Genomic DNA, 17,628 nt, shown 5'->3' on the forward strand with positions numbered 1-17,628 from the left:
TCCATGATTGGGTGCAATTGCACATCTTCTATGATGGGCTCTCTTATGAATCAGGAAGGCTGTAGACCATTCATCAGGAGGTTCATTGAACAAGAAAAAGACCGTGGAAGAAGCCATTGAAGTGATCGAGACAGTGGCTGAGAATGAGTACTACTATGCATCAGAAAGGCACAACACTAAGGGAGTCATGGAGCTGAACCATGTGATACAATTCTAGCCCAAAACAAGGTGTTTGCCAAGCAACTAGCAGAGCTTACCAGGCAATTAGAAACAAAGCAAGTGGCTGCAATACACACACAAGATCAAGAGGAAGTAGGCATTGAAGGAGGTGATTGGGATGAGGTTAACTATGTGGGAAACCAACAAAGGCAATCATATGATCCACACTCCAACACTTACAACCCAGGCTGAGAGAAACCACCCAAACTTTGGGTGGGGAAACCAACAAACCCAACCACAAAACCACAAACCTTACAACCACAACCAACAAAACAATTCCACTACCAAAAACCAACCAAAGATCCATACCAAGCAACAAAACACTTACCCCAATCATCATATCATGCCCCAAAATAATCAACATACCCACCTTAATCCGAACCAACAATTCAAGACAATTAAACCGGATGGAAGAATGCTTGCAACCATGAGCCAGACATTAATTGAATGAAGGCTTTTAAGAAGAAGAAATTCTAACTTGCAAAACCAAGGAGCTGCCATCAGAAGCTAGAAATCAAATTGTATTGACTAAAGACAAGCCCCTGGGAACAAGCAGTTCTCATACTGTTAAGGCTATTGCAGGGAGAAGTAAGGCCATAACCTCAGAAGTGGAAAGAATCAAAGAGATTTCAAAGGAACCACAGAGGAGAAGTAAGGAAAATGTGAAAGACAAAGACAAGACAATCGTTACACCTTTGCAAAAAAGAAAAGAAAAGAGTCTGAAGCCTACACACCTAAAGCACCTTATCCTCAACGTTTGATGAAAAGTGAAAAGGATGGCCAATTCTCAGGTTCTTGGAGATTTTCAAGAAGCTTCAAATCACATTCCCTTTGCTGAAGCAATAGAGCAAATGCCACTCTATGCAAAATCTTAAAAGAATTGATGACCAAGAAGAGAGCTGGAGAAATGAGGAAACTGTGTTGTTAACTGAAGAATGCAGTGCCATCATTCAGCACAAATTGCCTCAAAATTGAAGGACCCAGGCAGTTTCCAAATCCCCTTATTATAGGAGAAGTCATGGTGGAGAAGGCCTTGTGTGATTTAGGGGCCAGCATCAATTTGATGTCGCTAACAATGATGAAAGAATGAAGATTGAAGAGGCCAAACCAACAAGAATGGCCCTCCAATTGGCAGATCGAACTTTTAAATTCCCTCATGGGATAGTTGAGGATTTGTTGGTGAAGGTGGGAGAATTTATATTTCCTGCTGATTTTGTGGTGTTAGATATGGAGGAAGAAGCCAAAGCTTCAATAATTCTGGAAGACCCTTCCTAGCTACTGCTGGAGCCATCATAGATGACAAAAGGTGAACTCACTCTTAGACTCCATGATGAAAATTGTGTTTAATGTATTCAAGGCAATGAGCTATCCATCAGAATCACTAAGGAATGCATGAGGGTTGATGTAGTGACATTGCAGTACAAGAAACTTTTGAGGAAACAATAAAGGAGTGGCAGAGGAGGAGTTCACAAGGATATTGAAGTTAGTGATATCAAGGATGATGACACAACTATGCTAAGCAGGCAGAGAAAGGAAAGAAGAAAAGGAAGCACCAAAACCTGAGCTCAAAGCATTGCCCCCTAATCTCAAGTATGCATACTTGGGTAGTGATGAGAGTCACCCTGTTATCATTAGCTCGGCCTTGAGCCAAGAACAAGAAGAAGAATTGATCAAGGTGCTGCAAACTCATCAAGATGCCATTGGATGGACTCTAGCTGATTTGAAGGGGATAAGTTCATCCATATGCATGCATAAAATCTTGTTAGAAAAAGATGCTAGACCCTCCATTCAAGCTCAAGAAGATTGAATCCCGTCATGAAAGAAGTGGTACAAAAGGAAGTGAGGAAGTTATGGCAGGCAGGGGTAATCTACCCATTTCTGATAGCCCATGGGTTAGTCCCATCCATGTAGTTCCCAAGAAAGGTGGCATAACGGTGGTGCCAAATGAGAAGAACGAACTCATACCCACAAGAACCGTTACTGGGTGGAGGATGTGCATAGACTACAGGAAGCTCAATGAAGCCACCAGAAAAGATCATTTCCCACTCCCATTCATGGATCAGATGCTTGAAAGGCTTGCCGGACATGCTTACTATTGTTTCTTGATGGATATCAGGCTACAACCAAATAGTAGTTGATCCTAGTGATCAAGAGAAAACATCATTTGTTTGTCCATATGGAGTTTTTGCTTATAGACGCATGCCCTTTGGATTGTGCAATGCACCTGCCACTTTCCAAAGATGCATGCTGTCCATCTTTCGGACATGATTGAAAAATTTATTGAGGTCTTCATGGACGATTTTTCTGTGTTTGGGGATTCTTTTCCCAGCTGCCTACACACCTTGCCTTGGTGCTTAAGAGGTGCCAAGAGACTAATCTAGTATTAAACTGGGAAAAGTGTCATTTCATGGTCACAGAAGGAATAGTCCTTGGCCACAAAATCTCTAATAGAGGCATGGAGGTGGACAGAGCTAAGGTGGAAATCATTGAAAAACTACCTCCACCAAGTAATGTCAAGGCAGTTAGGAGCTTTTGGGCCACGCTGGTTTTTACAGAAGGTTTATTAGAGACTTTTCTAAAATAGCCAAACCTTTGAGTAACTTGCTTGTCTCTGATACACCCTTTGTATTTGATGGAAATTGCATGCTAGCCTTTTGAACTTTTGAAGCAAAAACTTTCCTCTGCACCTATCATTGCCCCACCTGATTGGAACTTACCGTTTGAACTGATGTGTGATGCATCAGACCTTGCTATTGGGGGAGTGTTAGGACAAAGGAAAGACAATTTGGTACATGTGATTTATTATGCCAGTAAAGTCTTGAATGCTAACCAAAGGAATTACACAACCACTGAAAAAGAACTCTTGGCAATAGTCTTTGCATTGAAAAATTTAGAACTTATCTCATTGGATCTAAAGTCATTGTTTTCACTGATCATTCAGCGTTAAAATATTTACTTGCCAAACAAGAATCTAAACCGAGACTTATTAGATGGGTTCTTTTGTTGCAGGAATTTGACATTGAAATCAAAGACAAGAAGGGTGTAGAGAACAAGGTGGCAGATCATTTATCAAGGATACCATGTGAAGAAGGAAGCACACAAAGCACACATGTAAATGAGTGCTTTCCTGATGAACAACTCATGCTAATTCACAAAGCACCCTGGTTTGCAGACATAGCAAACTTCAAGGCCACTGGGAGTTTACCTTGGAATTTAACAAACATCAAAAGAAGAAATTGGTAAATGATGCCAAATACTTCATCTGGGACGAACCATACTTGTTCAAAAAATGTTCCGATGGCATACTCAGAAGATGCATATCTGAGGAAGAAGGAAGGGAAGTTTTATGGGACTGCCATGGCTCCACTTATGGAGGGCACTTTGCAGGGGAAAGAACAGCAGCTAAGGTGTTGCAGTGTGGTTTTTATTGGCCTACTATTTTCAAAGATGCAAAAGAATTAGTGAAGCACTGCCCTGAATGCCAGAAAGCTGGGAACCTGCCAAGAAGAAATGAAATGCCACAACAATTCATTCTGGAACTAGAATTGTTTGATGTATGGGGATAGATTTCATGGGACCATTTCCCTCCTCATACTCGAATAATTACATTCTTGTGGCAGTAGATTATGTCTCCAAATGGGTTGAAGCAATAGCAACTCCAACCAATGATAATAAGGTAGTCATGAACTTCCTCAGAAAACACATTTTTGCCGTTTTGGGGTTCCAAGAGCAATCATCAGTGATGGAGGAAGCCACTTTTGCAACAAACCATTAGAGGCATTGCTCCTAAAATATGGAGTCAAACACAGGGTAGCCACACCATACCATCCACAGACAAGTGGGCAAGCCGAAATATCTAACAGAGAACTCAAAAGAATCCTGGAAAAAACTGTGGGAACTTCAAGAAAGGACTGGTCGATTAAGCTAGATGATGCTCTTTGGGCATATAGGACAGCTTTCAAAACACCAATTGGAATGTCTCCTTACCAACTAGTATATGGAAAAGCTTGCCATCTGCCACTGGAGTTGGAGCACAAGGCATACTGGGCCTTGAAACTTCTGAACTTGGACAATAAAGCCGCTGGAGAAAGAAGGATGTTGCAAATTCAAGAATTGGAAGAATTCAGAGCGGAAGCTTATGAGAATGCCAAAATTTACAAAGAAAGAGCAAAGAAGAAGCATGACAGCAACATAGCCCCAAGGAAATTTAAAGAAGGGCAAAAAGTATTGCTCTACAATTCTAGGCTAAAGCTATTTCCAGGAAAGTTAAAATCAAGGTGGTCTGGACCATTCCTTGTCACCAAGGTCTCCAACTATGGACAAGTAGAAATCATGGAAGAAAAGTCGCAACGAACCTTCATTGTTAACGGTCAAAGACTCAAACATTACTTGGGAGATGTGGAGGAGAAGGACAAAGTTAAATATCACCTCAACTGAGGAAGCTGACCGTCAAGCTAATGACGTTAAACAAGCGCTTGTTGGGAGGCAACCCAACCTGAGGTAATACCTTTTTGCTGTTTCTTTTATTTGTTTCAATAAAAGGGGTAAAGTAGTTTCTGTGCATTGCAAAGAATTAAGTTTGGTGTTTCACACCAAACAATGAATTCATGGATCCATAAGTCAAAGGGGAATGTGTGACTCTAAGTTTGGTGTTCCACCATAAAGATCAACTGAACACAACAACCTTTGAATTATGTGAAAGGAACAACTATTCTAAGCAGTCACAGAAATGCTTAAAACCCTTAGTAGCAACATCATTCCAAGATAACTCAAGGATTCAAAGAACACAGAGAAGTAAGTGGGAGACTAAGTTTGATGTTCACACACCAACTTAAGAATCCGATACTTACCCACACATAGTTGAGCTAACCACTTAAGTGCTTGAGGAGCAAGCAACTTCATTACTCTTTGCAGGAAAGGAAACAAGAACCTTAAAGCATGAAGCAACATTTAGGAAGAAGAAGGAGAAATCAAAGTGTTTCCTGACAACAAAGAGAAAACAAGGAATTTCACAAGGTGGTATTATTCCTTGATAATTCTTTAAAAAGGTTAAACAAAAGCATGCGTGTTCTGGTTTAAACTGTAAATGTTGACTCTTTCTGGAATGTGTAGTTTTTTTTTGTTAATTGCTTTGAATAAAGTGAATGCTTAGATGTTTGGATATAACTTCACCTTCTTAAACAAGTGCCTGCCATGCTTGTTCTGTTTCCAAAAATAAAAGAAAAGCTTGAACAAAAGTAACTTGGCTAAATTAGTGACAAATCAAGTAGAATTAAGTGGTGGTATGCATGCTTGATTGTTTAGTCACATCACTAAAATTAGAGTGTAGAATTATCATTTTTTATGTAGAAGTAAAAATTGTCTATGGATCTTGATGAATAAATGTCTTTGGCCATGAAAAAGAAAGAAAAAGGAAAAGAAAAAGCCACGGAAAAAGGCAACCAAAAAGCAAAAAAAATTGAGAAAATAAGCTAGGCACCAATGGTTTGAACTTCTGAGACAAATGCCTGTGGTGTTTATGTATTAAGGATATGCTTGGATGACTAGGTTCTGAGGAGTGTTTCAACACTTGGTAACTTGGGTTAACTAACCCGGGATTATCAACCAAAAGTCCATTATCAAGAGCAACCTCAATACAAACATTTAGTCACACAAAGAGGTGCTGGGCACCAATGTCTCAAGAAGGAATGTGAACTAAAATGCCTAAAGTGGATATGTGTAGTGCACTGATAAGAAAAAGAAAAGGCCAAAGGCTTGTGCAACACATGACACTAAGCAAACAAGGAGCAAAAGAAGCTCTAAGAAAAAGAAAAGAAAAAAACAAAAGAAAAGTGCCAAAGACATAAGAATAACAGGAGGCCATAGCAATTTTTGATGGATGCAATGAAAAAGTGATAATCCTACCTGATAAGTATGAAAAAGTGATGCTGCAACTTTCTGCATAGAACCCTTCTGATGAACTTCAAATGCTTGCTAATATAGCCAATGTAATTACTTTCTGTTCATACTGTCTTCTCAAATAACTCAGGACTTGCTTAGGGACAAGCAAGTATTAAGTTTGGTGTTGTGATGCCAAGGCATCATAGGCTAGTTTCACTAGCATTTTTCTGTTAGTTTTAGTTGTTTTATGCATTTTCTTGAGCTTAAAGTAACCAAAAATGGTTAAATGAAGAACAAAGTAATGAACCATCCAAACAATATGATTTCGATGCAAATTCCATGAGTTTTAGTTATATTACTTAAATGCTATGAATGAAAGATTTCTCATGAAGTTTGCAAGACTTTGATGCAATTGTTTGGATGATTTCAGGGAAGAAGAGGCTAAGCAAGGAAGCAACAAAATCAATAAAGGAAGCTTGAATATCACATGTGGAGTTTAAGTTCCAGTTTAAGCCTAAACTGGAGCTTAAACGCCAAAATCATGAAGGATAAGAAATGCTGGGATTGAAGTTTAACCTCCAGTTTGACCTCAAACTGGAGGTTAAACGCCAGAATGAAAAGCCTCACTTAAGGAGCATTCCACGTTTAACCTCCAGTTTGACCTCAAACTGGAGGTTAAACGCCAGAATGAGTATGCCACCCAGGGAGGAGTTCCACGTTTAACCTCCAGTTTGACCTCAAACTGGAGGTTAAACGCCAGAACCAGGAAGAGTACCAGGGGCCATTCCACGTTTAAGCTCCAGTTTGACTCAAACTGGAGCTTAAACGTGTTCGATAGTTTTTTCACTCCAGGGTTGCTCTCTCCATCTCCACGTTTAACCTCCAGTTTGACCCCAAACTGGAGGTTAAACGTGTTCGACACCTCCAGGGCCACCATTCCAAGCTTCCACGTTTAACCTCCAGTTTGACCTCAAACTGGAGGTTAAACGTGTTCGACCTCCAGTATGCCTCCACCCTTTTCCACGTTTAACCTCCAGTTTGACCTCAAACTGGAGGTTAAACGTGTTCGACCTCCAGGGCTGCCCTTCCTATCTCCACGTTTAAGCTTCAGTTTAACCTTAAACTGAAGCTTAAACGTGTTCGACTACATGACTCTCCAGGGCTACCTTCTTCCATTTCCACGTTTAAGCTTCAGTTTAACCTTAACTGAAGCTTAAACGTGCTTCTACAAATGGCATCACTGGAAGTGTCTGGCGTTTAAGTTGCAGTTTAAGCTTAAACTACAACTTAAACGCCACTCTTGAAAAAAGGTTTCTGGGCCAAAAATATTGTGATTTAAGTTAGTCTTTGAGCACAATTATTAACTTAAACTTACTTTGGTATGAAACCCAATTGAATATCATGGTTTATGGGATTGGGCCTGAGGGATTGATGAGTTTGAAATCTCATTTATTGAGTCATGTGCCATTATTTGATTATCACTAAGTTGGCTCAATAAATGTTACAGGATTTGGATCAACAACCTCATCAAGATTATGGATCATAAACCCAAGACAAAAGGAAAGCAAGGAGAGGCCTCAAAGCCCAAGAAGCACAACTGAAGCTCAATATAGAAAGTGTATAAATAGGATAGAAGTTAAGTTAGAAGAGGACTTTTACTTTGATTTTTAGCTAGTTTCTTTTTCTTTGTAATTGAATTCAGAGCTATGATTCACTAAACCCCCTTTCATTGGGTTAGGGAGCTCTATTGTAATTCAATGAATCAATAATAGTGTATCTTCTTCTTCAATCTTTTCTCTTGAATTTTGTTAGAAAGCTTCTCGATCTAATTCCATTGAGTAGTTGTCTTGGGAAAGAGACTACTCATACTTGGAATCCTTCGGAGCCTTGGGAAAGGAATGGAGGATTCATGCTAGAGAAGTTTTCTCACAGTGGATTGGATTGGGGTTTGGATGGATATTGTGACATGTAATCCTACCAAATTGTGGTTCATGAAATTGTGTGGTATAATCAGTGATCAAGCATCATCTCTTCTTATGAACATTTAAACCAAGGGATTGGGAATTTGTTTGTTTTTAGAGAGCATTGGTGAGCCAAGGAATTGGGATCCAATCATATAAGATTGCCAAGCAAAATTCAATGAATGCATTGGTTGAGGAAGAGATTTACATGTTTTGATTCGGAGATTTCAATATCTCCTAAACCCAATGAATTCCCCATTTCTGATTTCCACTTTCTCTTTACATTCTGCAATTCAATTCTTGCAATCATCCCCATTCCCTTTTAATTTCAGCAATTTACATTCTGCTCTTTAATTCATGCAATTTAAGATTCAGCCATTTAATTTTCTTGTCATTTACTTTTCCCGCCAATTTTACATTCCGCAATTCTCATCTCAAATCTTGATTCCGCTCAACTAGAACACACTTCTAATCCGAATTGCTCACTCAACCAATCCTTGTGGGATTCGACCTCACTCTATTGTGAGTTTTTACTTGACGACGATAACCGGTGCACTTGCCGGAAGGAATTTTGCCGATCGTGCAATTTCCTAAATCGTAGCATAACACGTTTATGCGCATCAAACAACTCAGAGGTGAATCTCAAAAGAGCCACAATAGTACACTGTATACTCAAAGGAGGAGAGATCAAGGTTCATGAACTCATAGCCCAAGGCATTAGGAAGAGGGCCGAGAATAGCGATTCTAGAGGAAAGTTAGGCTACCCCAGCACTATTTTCAGACTCTGTGACAAGGCTGGGGTGGTGTTTGAAGATGAAGACTCCGAGTCGATCAAAGAGGGTATTCCTATTACAGTCCGAAGGATGAATGCTGTTGCATCCCCCTTACCTCAACGAAAGCCAAGGAAGAGGCCAGCCCATCAAGTAGTAGAAGGACAAGACCTAGAAGAGCAAGCCCCAGCCACCTTGAACATGCACCAATTACAAGAAGCCATTGATGGCTTATCTAAGCAATATTGGGCAAATCAAGAGGCACAGAAGGAGCTCCAGCTACAAATGATGAACCGCCAAGAAGAATCATTTGCTAGATGGACGAATCAACAAGGGGAGTGGGAGAAGCAAAGGATGGAGCGGCAATTGGAACAAGGAAAACAATGGGGTGAATCTTTCCACAGGATAGAACAAAGGCAAATTGAACAACAAGAATCTCTCCAGAAGCTAGTCAACATCTAAGCACATCAAGGTGCACACATACATGAGATGCACCGAAAACAAATAGAACAAGCAGAACTCTTTGACGAGCATAGGGCATTCTCTGAAGGGGTTTACATGAGTGAAAGTGGAAATCATGTAAACATGCTAGCAAGGCTTGGATACTTAGTTGGACAGCTACCTAATGTACATCCGGGAATCACAAAATATGATGAAGTGAAGGATGAGTTAGCACGAGAAGAAAGAGTAAGGGTGGAGAAGAGTCATGAATCAGTAAAGAAGGCACTTGAAGACTGGAAAAGAGGCAGACTAGCACGGATGCAAGGAAGCACAAGTAGACACAAAGAGGACAAGCAAGAGGAAGAGCATGGGCAATCCCATGAGTAAAAGGTGGTGGAGTTCCCTCCTTGTTCCATCTGTTTTAATGCTTTAAATAAGGAAGATCATGTATGAAATAGAACATGCTTCCATGATTGTTAGAAATTTTCAATTCTGTCTTTAAGTTTTTCACTGCTTAGGTCATATGTGTGCTGTCTAGATGTCACGGCATCCTTACTTTGCTTACTTGTATGCTTGTCCTTTCTAATCAAATAAAAAGAGAATGTGTGTTATCAAAGACCAGAGTGGAGTTCATATTGTGGAGTAAATTCCTTAGTTTGAGATGTGGTCATAAGTTAGCTAAGTTGGTTCAACCACAAGGTGGGAAGATAACTATCTGGCCTGAATCATATGCTTGAAACACACCCCATGAGACTAGCTAAATAACAAGATCCTAATAAGAAAAAGGGGAAAAGAACAATAAGAGTTGAAAAAGAAAGAAAAGTTAATAAAGAATAAGGCTAGGCACCAAAGGTTTGAAACTTGAAGAGATGTGTCTGTGGTGCTCCTGTACCAAGGTTCTGCTTGGATGAATAAGTTCATAGGAGTGCTTCATCACTTGGTAACTTGGGTTAACTAACCCGGGATTATCAACTGAAAATCCACTATCAAGAGCAACCTTGCTACAGAACATTTAGTAACCCAAAGAGGTGCTGGACACCAAGGTCTCAAGAAAGAAAATAAACAAACCATGTGCCTGTGGTGTGTATGTATGGGGGAAAGAGACTTGAGGGAGTAAGTCCTTAGGGGTGTCTCAACACCTAGCACCTTGAACCAACTGGTTCGGGAGTGCTGGCTGAAAGCTTTTCTTAAAGAGTCGCCCCCTCACAGAGCACCTAGTCTAAGAACACAAACAAGCCCTGAAATAACAAAAAGGATCAATGAATAAAAGTCTCATGGGATGCAATCAAGTGAGATTTCTAGGACATGATAAAGATCTGAAAGCCAGTGAAGAAATGAACCTAAGTTGCTATACATGAAACCACCATAAAACCAAGGACATGACTTCCACAATAATGACTCATTTCTCTTGGCATTCCATTCATCATTCTCTTGTTCCAGTACTTGCTTAGGGACAAGCAAGCTTTAAGTTTGGTGTTGTGATGCCAGGGCAATTTGGCCAGTTTCACTGACCTTTTCTTTATTGTTTTTAGGGTAGTTTCATGCATTTTCCTAGGGAATAAGCAAGTTTTGGGTAGAATTTCACTTACATCTTGATTCAAGCATACATTGTGCACTTTACATGATTTCATGAGGATTTTGCATGAATTGAATGACAAATTGGATGATGCATTTCCCATGACTTGGACTAGAGCTTTGATGCACTTTATTGCTTGATTTCAGGACAAAGGAAGCAAGGAAGAACCACGTTAGCAGCCACGTTAGTCTAACTAACGTGACCTCTAACGTGGAATGGGAGCTAACTTGCAAAGTTAATGAGAAAAGTAATCGCCAATAACGCCCTCGAAGCCATAATAGCCCACGTTAAGAGTCACGTTAACTAAGTTAACGTGAACTCTAACGTGGAAGAAAGAAATGAAGCCAACGTTAGTGACACTTACCTTTGTCACTAACGTTGGACCAAGCTCACAATTGGCCACGTTAAGAGCCACGTTAACTTAGTTAACGTGGACTTTAACGTTGAGAAGCAAAAGAGAAGCCAACATTAGTGACACTTACCTTTGTCACTAACGTTGAGCTAAGCCACAATGAGCCACGTTAACTCCCACGTTAACTTAGTTAACGTGGAAGCTAACGTGGAGGGAGCAAGAATCGCCAACGTTAGTGACACTCACCTTTGTCACTAACGTTGGAATGAGCCAATGTGAGCAACGTTAACTCCCACGTTAACTTAGTTAACGTGGAAGCTAACGTGGATAAGGGAATAATGAGCCAACATTAGTGACACTCACCTTTGTCACTAACGTTGGAAATGGCTATCATTGCTACGTTAGAAGCCACGTTAACCTAGTTAACGTGGACTCTAACGTGGGAAGTAGGGGCACATTGGAACGTTAGTGACAAAGGTAAGTGTCACTAACATTCTCGAAGGATTGGCAAGCTTACGTTAAGAGACACGTTAACGTAGTTAACGTGGACTCTAACGTAGGGGGAAGGGAAGACTCTCAACGTTATTGGGAAAGGTGAGTCCCAATAACGTGTGCGAAGGACCAAGAGGCAACGTTAGTGGTCACGTTAGTGCCACTAACGTTGAAGTTAACGTGGATCATCCCTGGGTGAGGAACGTTAGTGAAAAAGGTGATTGTCACTAACATTCTCGAACCCACACTCTCACTTAACGTTAACGCCACTAACGTCCTGAGCTAAACACCCTGCCTACTTCACACTTTCTCTCCGCAAGTAAAGCTAAGCCCACTGAAGAGTATAACTGCTTCAAACTCAAGATCCAAAGGGCCTGATGACAAGTCATCTTAGCCTAGTTTCACTAGCCTTTTTCTTTATTTTTATTAGGTTTTATGCACTTTCTTACATTCTAAGTAAGTAATTTGGATTAAAAATGCATGACTTCTTTGAATCAAACAACCACCATGTAATTGATGCTAAATCATGAGGTTTAAGCTAAATTTAATTGATTTTTAACGATTTATAAACCTTGTGAATTTGGTGATACTTTGATTGGTTGTTTTGATTAATTGTAGGTGAAGAAAGAAGAAAATAAGAAAAGCGTGGCTTAAGAAGCATGTCCAAGGAAAGAAAAAACGTGGTAAAAATCAAGGAAGAGTGAAAGCTAAGTTAAGAAAGCAAACTGAGCTTCACAAGGACAAATGGGAGAAAGTAAGGCACCAAGCTAAGTTCAAATAGTTAACTGAGCACTAAAGAAAGCAAGGAAATGGCATGAAGCTCAGTTCACTAAGTGAGCTTTATCGGGGACCTCTCAAAATTAATTCAAGATGAAATTCCAAGGGATGAAGCCACCAAGATTCGAACCAAGGACCAAAGGGAGGCAAGGAACGCTCCTTGCAAGAAAAATCAAGAAGAAATAGCCAAAATGTTTCCTCAAAAGGTTCGAACTTGGAACCTCACGCTACCTGTAACAACCCTGATTTTCGAGTATATGAGATCTTTTCTGAAAGTACGGGTTTCTCCAGAAGATCAGTAAAGGGAACACCTCTGTTATATCATCAATCATCTCAATCCTCATTATCATTATGTCATCCTTAAGCTAGAACCTCCTCTGAGGCAAGCTTGATAATGCAATCGGGAAGAACCTAGTTTTTGAACCGTATCGGTTGGCAGTTTTGATTTTGATTTTCGTAAATAGTCTCTGTTTGACGAACCGGACTCGATTCATGAGAGGAGAGATATAATAGTATAATATTATCATTATATTAGTATTATAACATGCTTGAATGATATTATAAGGTTACCTGGTCTGTTTTTGTTAAAAACAGAAAATCGGTTTAACCGGGTTTACGGTTTACTGGTGCAGCTTAGCACCAGCACTCTCTGATGAATTTAGCAATGCTAAGGCCTCATTATACATGTTATATTCTCATAATAAATATGTTACTAGTGTCATTTATGCTAGTAGCTCAGAAAATAATTTTTAGAGATGTTTTTACGAGTGTTCTAGTACACCTAGTTTTAGTAGTTGTACACCAGAGATATTTTAATATTATTTTAATCCACCTCCAAGCCAACCAATCACAACTCACCTTACACCCCCAAGACCTCCAAGGCTGTCTCATTTCATCATTTTGGCCGAAAATAACAAGAGAGAAAAGAGAGAAACTTTCAAGAACACTTAATCTTCAAAGCTTGATTTCTTCTGAACTAAAACTCAAATCAAAACTCCGTTTTCACCAAAATGATCCTCTCTTCTTCCTCTACATAACCATGTAACTTATCAAGGATGGAAATAAGGTTAGATGGCTGTCCCTTTCCCATTTCAATTCGGTTTTCAAGGAAAACCATGCAAAACATGTGTTTTCTTGATGTTCTTCCTTAGGAATCATGCTTAACTTGACTTGAGGGCCAAGAAATGTGAATTTCTAGCAAGTCTAAGGTGAGATATCTCTTCCTAACATACTGAGTGAGATTTGGTCAGTTGAGAGTTTTTGGATTTAAAGTTGTTCTTGATGTGATTTAGGAGGAAAAAGTGCTTAAGGACCACCTGAAAGTTTAACCGAATTAGGAGCAACAAAACCAGGTAGGGATTGACGAATTTAATCTTGATTGATTGTGTTTGAGTTGTGTGATTATGATATGGTTTGGTTATGCTTGAAATTGATTGTTTATATGAGTAATTCTTGTTGAAATTTTGGTGAAAATTTGATGAAATTTGATGATATTCAACTTTGAATTTGTGTTCTTCATGGCTGCTGGAAAAACGAACCCTAGACCTTAAATTGGGGTTCAATTTGTGTTAAAATCATGTAGAAAAGATGGGGTTTTAGTGGCTGCAAATTTATTATGAATTATGGTAAAAATTGGTTGCTGAAAAGACTGAAAAACGGGTAAAAACAGAGAAAGAATCTGAAGAATTTACGAAGAACACGAAGAACACTTTGAGTGTGGTGAAGAACAATGAAGAACACCTTTTAGATCTTAGAAAGGGCAAGGAAGTAATTATTTTGGTGTTTGAGGGGTTATTTGGTAATTTCTGAAAGTTAGGGTGGTAAAAGTAGAAATATTAAAAGTTACGGGTGGTAAAAAGTGAATTTTAAAGGTTAAAGGTAAAGTTAAGGTAATTTTCGAAAATTTAATAATAAAATAATAAATAATAATAAAATATTAAATAATAATATTTAATTAAAAATAATATTTTAATAAAAATAATAAAATAATGCGGAAAAGGCAGTTTTCTGTAAAAGCTTTAGAAAGACAACTTTAAGTGCAGAATCTCATAATTACCTTCATAAAACACTTAGGGAGTGGTAAGAACATATTAGTGAGGCAAAGATAAAAGAAAGATAAAAAGTTGAAGAAAAGATAAAAACTAAAGAAAAGTCTGTAAGGTTTTAATAACAGAAAAACAGACAGAAATTAGTGAACGAACTAGGGCAACATAGTTAGTCCTTGAGTTGCGACTAGGGTTAGGTATTATATGAAAAGTTAAACTGTTTCAGTATAGACTTAATGAACCTATACTTGGGACAGGCGAACTATTCATACCGAAATTTACATAAGCTTTAAATACATACGTTAAACAGAGAAATCAGAGCAGAGTAAAGAAAACACAGAGAACAGAGTAACCAGAGAAAAGTAAAGAGATACAAAGAAAAGAGTAATCAAAGCAGAGTAAAAAGACAAAGAGAAAAGAGTAATATAACAAAAAGAATAGAGGAGAAGAGTATAAGAATAAAGAGTTAAGCCTTGTGGCATGATGTTCTGTTGTATGTTCATCTGCTGCTTTTCCATTGGCCCTAGAGGTCCTGTAGGCCCAAGTTCACCTACAGTGAGTTGTTATTCCTGTAGGCCGAAGTTCACCTGCAGTAAATATCAATTGTGTATCTCAGGGTGTTGCTCCTGTAGGCCGAAGTTCACCTACAGAGAGTTGTGATACCTGTAAGCCGAAGTTCACTTGCAGGGGCACTATTTCTGTAAGCCGAAGTTCACTTACAGAGGTGTTATTTCTGTAGGCCGAAGTTCACCTACAGAAAGTTGTTGTGTTGTGTTTAGACTATCCCTGTAAGCCAAAGTTCACTTACGGGAGTGCTATTTCTGTAGGCCCAAGAGATGTGTTTATTCATTTGTTGCGCTAAGGCAACGCCGGATATACTTGTATGATGATCTACTGCGTGAAGGCAGTCAGATAGATAGTGGTGCGACCACTGAGAACGCTTTCCTACGGTACAGATCCATATTTTATTTCTGTAAGGCAGAGGGGTTATTTCCTGCTACAGAAGTACCGTGACCACCTGTTCCATTTCTGTAGTGGCAGAGGGGTTATTTCCTGTATACAGAAGGTGTGTCGGCATACATCCCTGCAGTGGCAGATGTGTTATTTCCTGCATGCAGTGGACCCTGTGGTGGCAGAGGGGTTATTTCCTGTACACAGGGGTATAGCCAATAGGAAAGCCTTATCCAGACAGAGGTTGCTGGATAACGTCGAGAGCGGGTTAGTAACCGACAGATGAGCTCATTACCTGCACTAGGGCTAGACATGCATCATTCTTGTCTGCGCATCATTCTCTGTTGCATTCCTTCCTGTGTGTGATCTACTTCTTTATGTTTGTCTGCTCGTATGCTACTTCTGTGTTTTATTTTCTTGTATTCTTTTGTTTGTGTTCTGCTTTTTGTTGTCTCTACTTCCTCTTTCTATCTTTATCTTCTGTTTACTGCTTCGCTATACTATGTTACTCGTCTACTAATCGACCCCAAATAAATGAACGTAACTAATAACCCCAACCCTACTAAGAACTCCCCAGTTCTTACCCCTTCTCTCTCCCTTCCCCCTTCAGATGGAAGTAAGAGTACCTTACCATAGTTCGCTGATGACCATTCGCAAGAAGAGGATTATGCTCTAGATAGTCTTCTTAGTCTAGGGTGAATATCGTTCTCTGATTATATGTATATACTGTGAGACCAGCCAACGTCTGCACCCCGTTCATATGCGTACTTTAACCTAAATCCTGTGTACGAGATTCCTATTGTGTGGCTACTTCATGAGGTACCAGAGAGACGTCCTGTGGAAAAGTCTGATCGTGTAGAAGAGTAGCAGATGATGTTCTATCTTTTGATGACGTTCCACTTGACTTGAGTTTTGAAGACCTAGAACGTACTTTCCCTTGCTTTAGTAGTTTAGAGGGACTAGGTGAGTATAGAGTATAGGCTAGCCTAGGTGCCAGCTTAGGGACCTCTTGAACAGGTCAGGACCTGGGATGTTGTATGTATATATATGTATATAGATATTATTTAGCTATATCTAGGGGTGTTCTAACTAACAGTCTATATGCTAATAAAGGCTGAATCACCGAATGTTGTCAACTACTTGTGATGTATTTTTGTGTGGTTGTTTATAACTGTTTTATCTGTTATTACTTGTGAATTGATTATAAATGATTCTGTCTATTAATCCAAACATTTTCAAAAAAAAAAAAAATATACACCACGCAAATTAACTACGCTTTTAACAACGAATCAGGCTCATATGATAAATAATGGATAATAATTAGGAAGACAAATTGGTAGTGCTCAGTTTCCGGTATGATCTAGACATATTGAAAATTGGGTCGTTACACTACCTAGCTTGCAAGGGAAATTAGCCAAAAATTTGCCAAAAAGCATTCACCAAGACTTGAACCTTGCACCTAAAGGATGACAAGAAGGTGCTACTCTAAGGAGGCAAGGGCACTCAATTGCTTTAATTAACTGAGCGCTACTTTATATTGCCTTGCAAGGAAAATAGGCTAAAAGGCTTTGGCAAGGATTCGAACCTGGGAGCTCCATGGAGAACAAGGGAAGAGCGTTTTTCCTTGTGCAAAGAAAATAAGCCAAAAGGTCTCACCCAAGGCTCGAACCTGGAGCTTCCTTGTACAAGCACTCCTTACTCTCCACTCTTCCAAGGAAATTGGCATCCATTTGCTTCCACCAAGAGTTGAATCTGGGAGCATGAGGCCAAGGCAACGCTACAATGGGGAGCTCAGTTGGTTTTCCCAACTGAGCACTAATCCTCCCCTTCTCCTCACATTTTGGCGCAACAAATAGCACAGGGGGGGCTGTGACACGCAAATTGACATGCCAAGGAGCAACAAGAAGCGCACCTTGACACACACCAAAGGCAAGCATAGAGCTCAGTTCAATTTTTCAACTGAGCTCTATTGAAAATCAACATGACCAAGGGAGGCTGGCGCACCAAAATTGACAAGCAATGCAAGTTGGGCGCTCAGTTTGGTTTTCCAACTGAGCTTGCCCCTGGGAGGTGCACTTGGGCCAAAAATTCACTAAAAATCCAATTTAATTCATTTCTTCACCAAATTTTAAAGCCCACCCAAATTCTTAGATATAAATTAGAA

At 39.5% G+C, this 17,628-nt stretch overlaps 1 long non-coding RNA gene across 1 annotated transcript; it reads left to right on the plus strand.

Moving 5' to 3' along the window:
• Positions 1-13,284: 13,284 nt before the first annotated feature.
• Positions 13,285-13,821, plus strand: LOC140178852 (uncharacterized). Its single transcript, XR_011871808.1, has 3 exons — positions 13,285-13,534; positions 13,620-13,676; positions 13,761-13,821. It is a non-coding gene; the product is annotated as an uncharacterized lncRNA (long non-coding RNA).
• Positions 13,822-17,628: the final 3,807 nt, after the last annotated feature.

The sequence above is a fragment of the Arachis hypogaea genome, chromosome 14 (assembly GCF_003086295.3).
Source record: "Arachis hypogaea cultivar Tifrunner chromosome 14, arahy.Tifrunner.gnm2.J5K5, whole genome shotgun sequence".
In the NCBI taxonomy this organism is placed as follows: Eukaryota; Viridiplantae; Streptophyta; class Magnoliopsida; order Fabales; family Fabaceae; genus Arachis; species Arachis hypogaea.